We start from the raw sequence: 12036 nt of genomic DNA on the forward strand, positions 1-12036 counted from the left end.
GTTACTCACATTTTTGTCATTTTGTGATAGTTGTATGCAAATATCTCTTATCAAAGACACCTACCAATTCTCTTAGCCTAAAGCTTGTTGCATCTCACATTATATAAGTGAGATTCTAGGGCTAGAGAATGGTCTGATTTCTAATGCTTTTAGTCAAATACTTAGTTTTTTTTTAGTCCAGTAATTTGAGCAAGTTTTACGATGTATTTTCTCTGTAAATTTATAAGAATACATTAATATAGAATGATCTCTATGTTTCTTCCTAAGGTCATTATGAGTTTATTGCAAGTGTATAAAATTTTTAAAGAAAATGAATACAAATTATGAGTTGTCCCCATATCAGCTATTTTTGAATTTTTTCTCCTTTTGGTTAGTTATCTTGATGTTGTATGAGTAAAAGCTTGTGTGATTGAATGCAATCCATTTAGGTTGTATATATATTCATCACTACTACTAGTTCAATGGATTAAGTAAAAGCTTTGATTAATTTGATAAGGTTGCTACAGTAATAGGAAGGATGTTTTGAATGATAAATTCTAGTAAGAATTTTTTATGATATTTTTTGTAAAGCAACAAATCAGATCTATAGATTTGCAGTAGACTCTAAACCATAATGGATTAGGCACTAGTCAAATTGATTCAACTGGAAGAGAAATAGATCATAAATGGGTATCAAATGCAAAATTATGATCAATTTTACTTTTATTTCCTAAAGATTTTCAAAGTTGGTCAATAATTATTGGCATGTTTTAGCCTTAGTTTTCCACTATTGCTAAACCACTTGCATATCTATAGAAGAAATTTGGCCAAGTCTATTATAAGGGATGTGTTTATTCAAAATGCCAAAACCATGCATGTATTTGAGAATTTGAGATAAAAATTAGAATGAAACTAAAATAATTCTCATACAGTATCTTCGAGTCTTGAATCATCCCTAGGTACACCGGCCATGGTTTTGTAGAGCCTAAAGAGTAGAAAACCACCCTTGGTTTTGTTGAAGTTGGGTCTGAATGGTTTACACATGTAATTACTAATAGGAATTGGTTAATCCTTAGGATATGTGAGTACTATCAATTTGGTATTGAACCTTTGTTGTTCAATAGTTTTAAAACACCAACACTTCTAAGGGCCATAACTTTTGGCCTACATCTCCATTCTTCTCAAAAATTTCCACGTGGCTTCATTTTGAGAAGCTATTTTTTTAGATACTTGTATTTGGCTTCATTAGGAGAAGTTTTTTGTATAGAAACTCGCAACTTTCTTCTTATTGGGACCTTTTGAGTGTTCGATGAGGTGTGTTCTTAATGTTGGAGTGCTCTTTACTTGCTTGTGTAGTTTGAGTACTCAATAAGGTGTATTTTGAGTATGTTAAAAAGCTAGATGTTAGGTACAACTATACCAACATTAGTGCATCAGATCCCATCAAAACTCTACAGTTAAGTGTGATTGGGTTAGAGTAGTACTAGTATGGGTGACCTCCTAGGAATTCATGGTGTTGCACCCTTTTTCATTCTTTGGTCCGGGCATCGTATTACTTACGTTGGAGTTTTGTTTATCGAAACCCCTTTTCAATCATGCATCCTCCCTTTTATTCTTGCTCCCCACTTTTTGTCTCAAAACACAATTTTATCCTCTAGTACATTCTATCTCCCCCAAGTCTATTTCTTGTCTTTTGGGTGTTGGAAAGTGGCATCTCTAACTTACAACTTTATGAAGTCAATGATGCACTTGGAGTGTTGGATGGGCCTCTGTGCTCATCTTCTTAATACTTGATTTCTGAGTACCTAATAAGGCATATTCCTAATTTTGGAGCTCTTTTTACTTCCTTGTGCATTGATAGTTCTGAGTGCTAGATAAGGTACATCCTAGATAACATGCATTCTAATGCATGCGATAAGGTTGGGGCAAGAGGATTTGATGTTGGGTGTGATCATACCAACATTAGTCGACCAAATCCCATTAGAACTTTGTAGTTAAGTATACTTGAGGTGGACAGTACTGGGATGGCTAACCTCCTTAGAAGTCCTATTGTTATACCCTTTTCTTACTTTTTAGAGCCTCTGGTTTAGTTATTATTATATTCATAATTCCATTTTGGTTCTCAAGGCCTATTTTCAATCATGTTTCCCCACTCTCTATTTCGATCCTGATTTAAGTCCATTTTAGGTCCCTGAGCCTACTTCTCATCTTCGAGGTGTAACAGAGTTACTTCCCTAACCTTGCAATAGTGAAAAGTCAATGACTCATTCCCAGCCCTGGAAGGGCACTTGTGTCTTTCTTCCTATTGGTGCCTTTTGAGTGCTAGATGAGGCACATTCTTAATGTTGAAGTTCTTTTTACTTGCTCATTCATTTTGAGTGCTTGATAAGGTACATTCTAAGTGCTAGATATGAGATACTAAACATGACCATAAAATGATGTTCCTCAAAACATTATTCTCCATATGGCCAAAACTGTTGATATAATAATTGATTCTTATAATGACAATAAGCTTAAAATATTGGGAAATTGATTCAAGAACTTTTGAGGATCGTAACTTTTGACCAGCATCTTTGTTCTTCTCAAAATTTTCCACGTGGCTTCATTAGAAGAAGTTTTTTTATAAACTTGTATTTGGCTTCATTAGGAAAAGTTTTTTGTATATAAACTCATACCTTTCTTCCTATTGGCACCTTCTATATGCCAGATGAGGTGTGTTCTTAATGTCAGAGTTCTCTTTACTTGCTTGTGCAATTTGAATACTTGACAAGGTGTATTTTGAGTGCTTGATAAGCTACATCCTAGATGAGGTGCATTATGATGTATGTAGTAAGCTCAGGGCATAAGACATAGATGTTGGATGTGATCATAACAACATTAGTGCATCCGATCCCATCAGAACTTCATAATTAGGCGCTCTTGGGTCAAAGTATTACTGGGATGGGTGACCTCCCAAGAAGTCTAGGTGTTGCACCCTTTTTCAATCTTTGGTTTGGGAATTGTATTACTTATATTGGATCTTTGTTTCTTGAAACCCCTTTTTAATCATGCATCCTCCCTTTTGGTCTTGCTCCCCATTTTCTATCCCAAAACATGATTCCATCCCTGAGTCCATTCTAGGTCCCTCAAGTCTATTTCTTGTCTTGCCAATGTTGAAAGTGGCATCTCTGACTTATAATTTTAAAAATTTAATGGTGCACTTTGAGTGTTGGATGGACATCTGTGCTCATCTTCCTCACACTTACCGTTTGAGTATTAGATAAGACACATTCCTAATTCTAGAGCTCTTTTTACTTCCTCGTGCATTAATAGTGCCTTATAAGGCATGTTTTGAGTCCTAGAAAATGTTCATCCTAGATAAGATGCATTCTAATGCAAGTGCTAAGGTTAGGGCAAGAGGGGTTGATGTTGGGTGCGATCATACCAGTGTTAGTGGACTAGATCTCATCAAAACTTTGTAGTTAAGTGCACTTGGGCTAGAGTAGTATTGGGATGGGTGACCTCCCAAGAAATCTTGGTGTTTCACCCTTTTCTTACTTTTTAGAGCCTTTGGTTCTGTTATTGTTATATTCACACAACAATTTGGTTCTCAAGGCCCATTTTTAATCACACTTACCCATTCTCCATTTTGGGTCCTTGAGCCTACTTCTCATCTCTCAAGTGTAACGGACTTGTTGCTTCAACCTTGCAATAGCACAAAGTCAATGACTCATTACCATCCCTAGATAGGCACTTGTGTCTTTCTTTCGGTTGGTACCTTATGAGTGCTAAAGGAGGCACATTCTTAATGTTGAAGTATTTTTTACTTGCTCATTCATTCCAAGTGCTTGATAAGGTATGTTGTAAGTGCTAGACAAGAGATACTAAACATGACCATAAAATGACATTCCTCAAAAAATATTCTCCATATGGCTAAAATTAGTAATATAATAATTGATTCTTATAATGACAAAAAGCTTATAAGATTTAGAAATTGATTCAAGAATTTTTGAGGGTCATAACTTTTGACCTACATCTCTGCTCTTCTCAAAATTTTCCATGTGGCTTCATTAGGAGAAGTTTCTTTTTTAGAAACTCATGTATAGCTTCATTAGGAAAAGTTATCTATATAAAAACTTGCACCTTTCTTTCTATTGGCACCTTTTGAGTGTCGAATGAGGTGCGTTTTTAATGTTGGAGTGTTCTTTACTTACTCGTGTGGTTTGAGGACTTGACAAGGTGTATTTTGAGTGCTAAATAAGGTGAATCCTAGTTGAGGTGCATTATGATGTATGTACTAAGTTCAAGGCACAAGAGTTAGATGTTGGGTGTGATCATACCAGTATTAGTGCACTAGATCCTATCAGAACTCCATTGTTAAGCATGCTAGCATCAAAGTAGTACTCAGGTGGATGACCTCACAGGAAGTCCCAGTGTTGCACCCTTTTTTAGTCTTTCGTTTGGGCATTGTATTACTTACACTAGAGTTTTTTTCTCAAAACCCCTATTCAATCATGCATCCTCCCTTTTGGTCTTGATCCCCAATTTTTGTCTCGAAACTTGTATTCATCCTCGAGTCCATTTTGGGTCCCCCAAGTCTATTTCTTATCTTGCGTGTGTTGCAAAGTGGTATCTCCAACTTACAATGTGTTGGTAAATAGATATTTCTTTGAACAAAAATCCTAAAATAACCCTTATTCACCCAAAAATGAAGACATAATAAACCACCAATAGTTGGGTCACTTTGTCATTGTCTTGTGCAAACACCCTCTAAATTTTACAAGGTATAGCTCCCCAATTTTAATATACAAAGAATAGAATTTAAGGAATGCTTTTATCCTGAAAGAAAAGGCTACCCACACTATTCTTAGATATTGGGAAAATTATTATAAATGAAATAGAAAGAAAAGACTCAACATACGTCAATGGAAACATACAATCATCTCAACCATTTATGCACTCAAAAAGGAAGAGAAAGATTAAACAAAAAGGAATAAATGAATATTGTAGTAGAATTTGATTCCATTATTCAAACTTGATTCATAACTAAACCAAGAATGAGAACAATTTGAAGTACAAAATCTTCAAAATGATAGAATCCTCATTCAACTCAAAAACAATACTATTTTTGAATACTGTTGACAACCAAATTATTTTTAAAAAGTTAAAGAAGAAACTAGAATGAATAGTTCTAAATATAATCAAAATTTTCCCCCTTTACATAGTCTAAATTTTCTTAGAATATGCAACACAAAATCTGCAAAAATAGTAGAATCTTCAGGACTCTCCACACCCAGAAAGGAGAAGCACATCGTCTACTCTTTTTAGAAAAGAAAGAAGCCCTTTAAAATTGAGAAAATTCCCTATAAATAATCTCCCATTCCCCTCTCTTTTTCTTTTTTTATAACTTTTTGGTTATTAAAATTGGTTCATGGTAACCGAACACATTGATTTTAAACTTTCTATAAAAAAAAATTTAAAGATCATTGAAATTTCCATGGTTATTTATAATGTTTATATTTAAAAAAAATATTATAAGTGATATTTTATAACAATTTGGAATCATGAGATGTTTAGTTTATTCATCTTCAGGGGACACTCTGAGTTGATTTGAAACCTCAAATTGGAAGCATTATTGTTCATATATTCAACATTGTGTCTTCAACTACAATTCACCTAGTTGACTTCCACTATGTCCTAACAATGGATATTGTGATCAGCACTTAACACATCTTGAGTGTCAACCATGTTTACTTGACACTTGGTATATATATCTTGAACATATTTTGAGCCATGAATTCATTGACATTTTGTTAAACATGCATCTGTCATCTCCAACACTTTTAACATACTCGTTTCCATGCCTTGAATATGTGTCATGATGCTTTTATCATGTATTAACCTATGAATTTCACCTTAAAAATCATGTCACATCATTCACCACTCAATAATGACATCTAAACTGATTCTCATACCTAGTGATCTCATCTTGCAATGAATGAATAAACTTCATCCCATCTCTCGTATCCATATCCTCATCTACATGATGGAAGAGCTCACAATTTTGTGGAATAAGTGTAGGCATGAATGTTGGATGCTATGTAAAATTTGGGGTGTCCATTCATGTGATTCTTTACTTAAAGCTTACAACATAAGAATTCCATTGCTCGAGTTTTCTCCATTAGTGTGAGTAACAACACTTTTTTGTATCAATATGCCACCTTTATCTTTACTGAATCGGGTCTTATTCTGTCAAATAGTTCATATGAGTCCTCCATTATTAAATCCCAAGATTATCATATTAATGGTAGTTTATGATCCTGCATTAAATTCTTAGGTAGGCTTTCTATGAGTGTAAGCAACTCAAATACATTTTAACAATAAACTTTTTCTGAGCTCTCTACATTATGACTTTTGGTGTTTGTGAGGAACTTTCCTAATTGTTCTCACCATCAATCTTGGTTGTTAGCAAAAGGAGATCAACACAATACCATCATTGATATTGGAGGGTGGTTTTTATCTAACACACCTTTATGCATCAAGTTTCCATTGATACTGATAACATCCATATCAATTTTTTGTTCACCAAGATTATTGAGAAATGAACTAGCAGATTTTCTTGTTGATGGTTATATATTTGTTGTCCACATCTCCATATATTGGTTTTGATTAATGATTATGCACTCACAACCACATATGGCTCAAAGTTCTATAATCTATAATCCTTGCCTAATTTCAAGATGATGACATGTATTTTCTTAATCCATAGTAATCTTGTGTGCAGTTGGTGAACTTCCAATTCATCTTCTATAATCTAGTTGATCACATTATGTCATAGAGACAAATCATTTAATCACATTCTAACATTTTAGCATTGATGCATTATTGCGGGTTTGGATTGGGCAATATTTTATAGAACTTATGAATTATTCATGGGGAGTAAATCTGATTATGCCTTTTGGATTATATCATATCATGACTTTGTGATGTTTCAAGTATATGATATAATCTCACAATATAACCTATTGTGATCATCTTTCATAGACACATCATCCAATTTAAAAATTGGAATCTTGGTCTTACCAACATTAATTGGAAAGTAATTTGGCCTTTTGTACTATATAGTGAGAGAAATGGAATTGATTTCAAAGTTGGAGTAAAGAGTTGTCACTTCCCTTAGCAATTGAAATGTGTAATATGGAAAATATTTTGAACAAAAGCCATGAGTTTTTATATAACTTGGACTGTGAACCCAAACACGAAAAACACTTCTATTTTGGATATCTGAAATTTTGAGGTTGGATTAATCACTTACACCTAAAAATCTGTATTTGGTGTTGTGAGTCTAAATTTGAAACACTAAAATTACATTTTGAATTCACATTTCTAGTTTGGAAATGGCATGCATTTGAAAATAAAGTTGGAACTTAGGCTTTGCAAAATCAAACTTTGAACCATTGAAATACTGACCCTTGTTCAATAGGTACAAAGTGGTTTAGAACTACTTCATACCATCTAAACTTATTTTCTTGATCTCAAGTTTTGGCACATCTGTCATTTGGTTCATTGTTATAACAATCAATCTAAATATTGCCTTCTTAAAACAAGACTCCATAAAGCATTTTCAAAATGGATTAGGGGAGACTAAGGAACAAAATATGAAAAAGATATCAAGGGGACCAAGCCACCAAGTTTTAAAATTGGTGTTAAAACACCAACACAATGTTACAAAGTTAACAATACACTTTGAGTGCTGGATGGACATATGTGCTTGTCTTCCTAATGCTTGCCTTTCGAGTACTAGATAAGGTACATTCCTAATTCTAGAACTCTTTCTACTTCCTCTTACATTAATAGTGCCTTATTATGCATGTTTTGAGTGCTAGATAATGTGTATCCTAGATAACATTCTTTCCAATGCATGCACTAAGGTCAGAGAAAGAGGGTTTGATGTTGGGTTTGATCATACTAGTGCTAGTGCATTAGATTCCATTAGAACTCACAAATTAAGCGTGCTTGGGCTGGAGTAGTATTGGGATGGGTGACCTCCTATGAAGTCCTAGTATTGAACACTTTTCTTAATTTTAAAGCCTCTGTTTCTATCATTTTTATATTCACACTGCCATTTTTGTTCTCAAGGCCCATTTTCAATTGTGCTTCCCAATTCTCTATTCCATAACCCAATTTAAGTCCATTTTAGGTCCCCAAGCCTACTTCTCATCTCCTAGTTGTAATGGAGCTATTGCCCCAACCTTGCAATAATAAAAAGTCAATGACAACTTCCCAACCCTGGATAGGCAATTGTTTCTTTCTTCTTGTTAGCACCTTCTGAGTGCTAGATGAGGCACATTCTTAATTCTGAAGTGCTTTTACTTGCTTATTCATTTTGAGTGCTCAATAAGGTACATTCTAAGTGCTAGATAAGAGATACTAAACATGAGCATTAAGTGTCATTCCTCAAAATGTATTCTCCATATGGTTGAAACCATTGATATAATAATTGATTCCTATAATGAAGAAAAGCTTATAAGATTAGGAAATTGATTCAAGAACTTCCAATGGTTGTAACTTTTAACCAACATCTCCATTCTTTTTGAAATTTTCCATGTGGCTTCATTAGGAGAAGTTGTTTTTTCTAGAAACTCATGTTTTTCTTCATTAGGAGAAGATGTTTGTATAGAAACTCCCACCTTTCTTCTTATCAGCACCTTTTGTGTGTTGGATGAGGTGTGTTCTTAATGTCAAAGTGCTTTTTACTTGCTCATGCATTTTGAGTACTTGATAAGGTGTATTTTGAGTGGTCCATATGATGCATCCTAGATGAGGTACATTATAATGCACACACTAAGCTCAGGGCACAAGAGTTAGATGTTGGGTGTGATCATACTAGCGTTAGTGCACTGCATCCCATCAAAACTCCCTAATTAAGCACATTTGGGCTAGAGTATTGCTAGGATGAGTGACCTCCTAGGAAGTTTTGGTGTTGCACCCTTTTTCAGTATTTAGTCTAGGCATCATATTACTAATGCTAGAGTTTTCTTTCTCAAAACCCCTTTTCAATCATGCATCCTCCCTTTTGGTCTTGCTCCCCATTTTCCATCCCAAAACTCAATTCCATCCTTGAGTCCATTCTAGGTCCCCTGTGTCTATTTCTCATCTTACAGGTGTTGGAAAGTGTCATCCCTGACTTACAACATTAAAAAGCTAATGATACTCTTTGAGTATTGGATGGACATATGTGCTCATCTTCCTAATACTTGCCTTCCAAGTACCAGATAAGGCACATTCCTAATTTAGGAGCTCTTTTTACTTCATTGTGCATTGATAGCACCTTATAAGGCATGTTTTGAATGCTAAGTAAGGTGAATCCTAGATAATATGCATTCTAATTCACATGTTAAGGTTAGGGCAAGAGGGCTTGATGATGTGTGTGATCATACCAGCATTAGTGCACTGAATACCATTAAAACTCTGCAGTTAAGCGCACTTCAATCAGAGTAGTACTAGAATGGGTGACCTCCCAAAAAGTCCTAGTGTTGTACCCTTTTCTTACTTTTTAGAGCCTCTAGTTCTATCATTGGTATATTCACACTGCCATTTTGGTTCTCAAGGCCCATTTTCCATCATACTTCCCCATTCTCTATTCTATATCCTGATTTAAATCCATTTTGAGTCCCCAAGCCTACTCCTCATCTCCCAAGTGTAACAAAGCTACTGCCTCAACCTTGTAATAGCTAAAAGTTAATGACTCATTCCTAACCCTAGATATGTACTTGAGTCTTTCTTCATGTTGGCACCTAATGAGTGCTAGATAAGGCACATTTTTAATGCCAAAGTGATTTTTCCTTGCTCATTCATTTTGAGTTCTTGATAAGGTATGTTTTGAGTGCTAGATAAGAGATACTAAACATGACGATAAAATGACATTCCTAAAAAAATTATTCTCCATATGGCTAAAACTATTGATATAATAATTGATTCTTATAATCACGAAAAGGTTATTAAGATCAAAAATTGATTCAAGAACTTCTAAGGGTTGTAACTTTTGACCCGCATCTTCGTTCTTCTCAAAATTTTCCATGTGGCTTCATTAGGAGAAGTTGTTTGTATAGAAGTTCAGGCCTTTCTTCCTATTGGTGCCTTCTAAGTGTTGGATGAGGTGTGTTCTTAATGCTAAAGTGCTCTTTTCTTTCTCATGCATTTTGAGTACTTGATAAGGTGCATGTTGAGTGCTCAACAAGGTGTTTCCTAGATGAGGTGATTTATGATGCATGCACTAAGCTCATGGTGTAAGAGTAAGATGTTGGGTGCAATTGTACTAGCATTAGTGCATAGGATCCCATCAAAACTCTGTAGTTAAGCGTGTTTGGGTTGGAGTAGTACTAGGATGGGTGACCTCCTGGGAAGTCTCAAAGTTGCACCCTTGTTCAGTCTTTGCTCTAGGCATCATATTACTTATGCTAGAGTTTTGATTCTTGGAACCCTTTTTCAATCATGCATCCTCCCTTTTGGTCTTGCTCCCCATTTTCCATCCCAATACTTGATTTTGTCCTCGAGTCCATTCTGGGTCCCTTGAGTCTATTTCTCATCTTGTGGGGGTTGGAAAGCGGCATCTTTGAGTTAAAACATTAAAATATTAATGACACACTTTGAGTACTGGATGGACATATGTGCTCATCCTCCTAACACTTGCTTCTCGAGTACTAAATAACACACATTCCTAATTCTGGAGCTCTTTTTACATCCTTGTGCATTGATAGTACTTTATAAGGCATGCTCTAAGTACTAGATAAGGTGCATCCTAGATAACATGTGTGTGTTAAAATGTTGACACACTTCTATGAGTCATTATACCCAAGATTGCTCAAGAGTGAGGTCTTGAATAGCAACTCATAGCTCTCTATTCATGGAGTGCAAGGGTTTGTAATGGAGGCCCTTTGTTTGACCTAGTTTGTGTCCATGCAAGTATACCATAAAATGAGAAATTCAAAGATCAAAATATACATGCAAATGAAGACACAAGCTAATCTAAATGATACCAATACAAAGCAATGCAAGAAATGAGATCTATTCTATGAAAGGGAATAACAATGCAAGATTAACCTGTGAAAACAAATATGGACCTAACCTAATATGAAAATGCAAGGATGAATCATGATGATGGAGGCCATGGATGCATGAGAGAAGAAGACAAGAAGATAGAAGTTCTCCAAAAAAAAATTTAATGCTCAAACTCCTTCTCCAAAAATCACTCTCCAAACCTGCAACATAACAGTAGCATAATCGTGGATATCAAAAATGAGGAGATGGATCTCCCTTATAAAGAAGAATGGATGATTAAGATTAAGAGGCAATAAGATTTAATCAAGGGAGGAGAAAGAATGATCTATGTGAGATAAAATTCTGCCAATGATAAAAGAGGAGGAAAATTAAATGGAATCCCACTTAGAAATATGTGCATTTAAGTGTAGAGGAAATAAGAATTTATTTAATAATTATTTATTTAATTTCCTTTTTCAAGTGAGATTTTATTTCATTAAATTGTGAGCCTTTCATCAGGGAGATCTTGGTTTCAAATCTACTCGAGATTAACACATAATAATAAATAATTTAATAACAATAATAATGACTGATAAATTATCTAGGCTTTGGTTGATTACCTATCTAAAAATTAAAAATTAAATAGGAAATGTATAATTAAATTAAAAGAAGGGTTTTTCTCTTAAGTAATTAAATGTGGATTAATTATTTAATTAATAGAGAGGTTTTCTTTTAATTCAATAAGACTTAGGATAAAATGATCCAACCTTAGGAAATGCTGAAATAATTGAATTAATTATAATTTGATCAAAGAAATTGATATGGATTGATTTAATAAAATATTTCAAACCATAGATTTAGGAAATTTGATAAGTTGAATAATGGGGCCCCATAGTCTAGGCAACCATTTTATGGTGCATACATTTGCCCCTCTTTGACTAATGTGTGATCAATTTGGGAACACATATAGTCAAAGAAAGAAATTGAAGTGTGAGATTGATTTGGGATCACAAAAAAACCTAGGTGTGTGGTCAATTC

General features: G+C 34.4%; 1 pseudogene; it reads left to right on the plus strand.

Moving 5' to 3' along the window:
- Positions 1–10263: 10263 nt before the first annotated feature.
- LOC149529699 (5S ribosomal RNA) lies at positions 10264–10382 on the plus strand (annotated as a pseudogene).
- The last annotated feature ends 1654 nt before the right edge of the window (positions 10383–12036 follow it).

The sequence above is a fragment of the Cupressus sempervirens genome, chromosome 11 (assembly GCF_028749045.1).
Source record: "Cupressus sempervirens isolate cs-2001-9-10 chromosome 11, ASM2874904v1, whole genome shotgun sequence".
Classification (NCBI taxonomy): domain Eukaryota; kingdom Viridiplantae; phylum Streptophyta; class Pinopsida; order Cupressales; family Cupressaceae; genus Cupressus; species Cupressus sempervirens.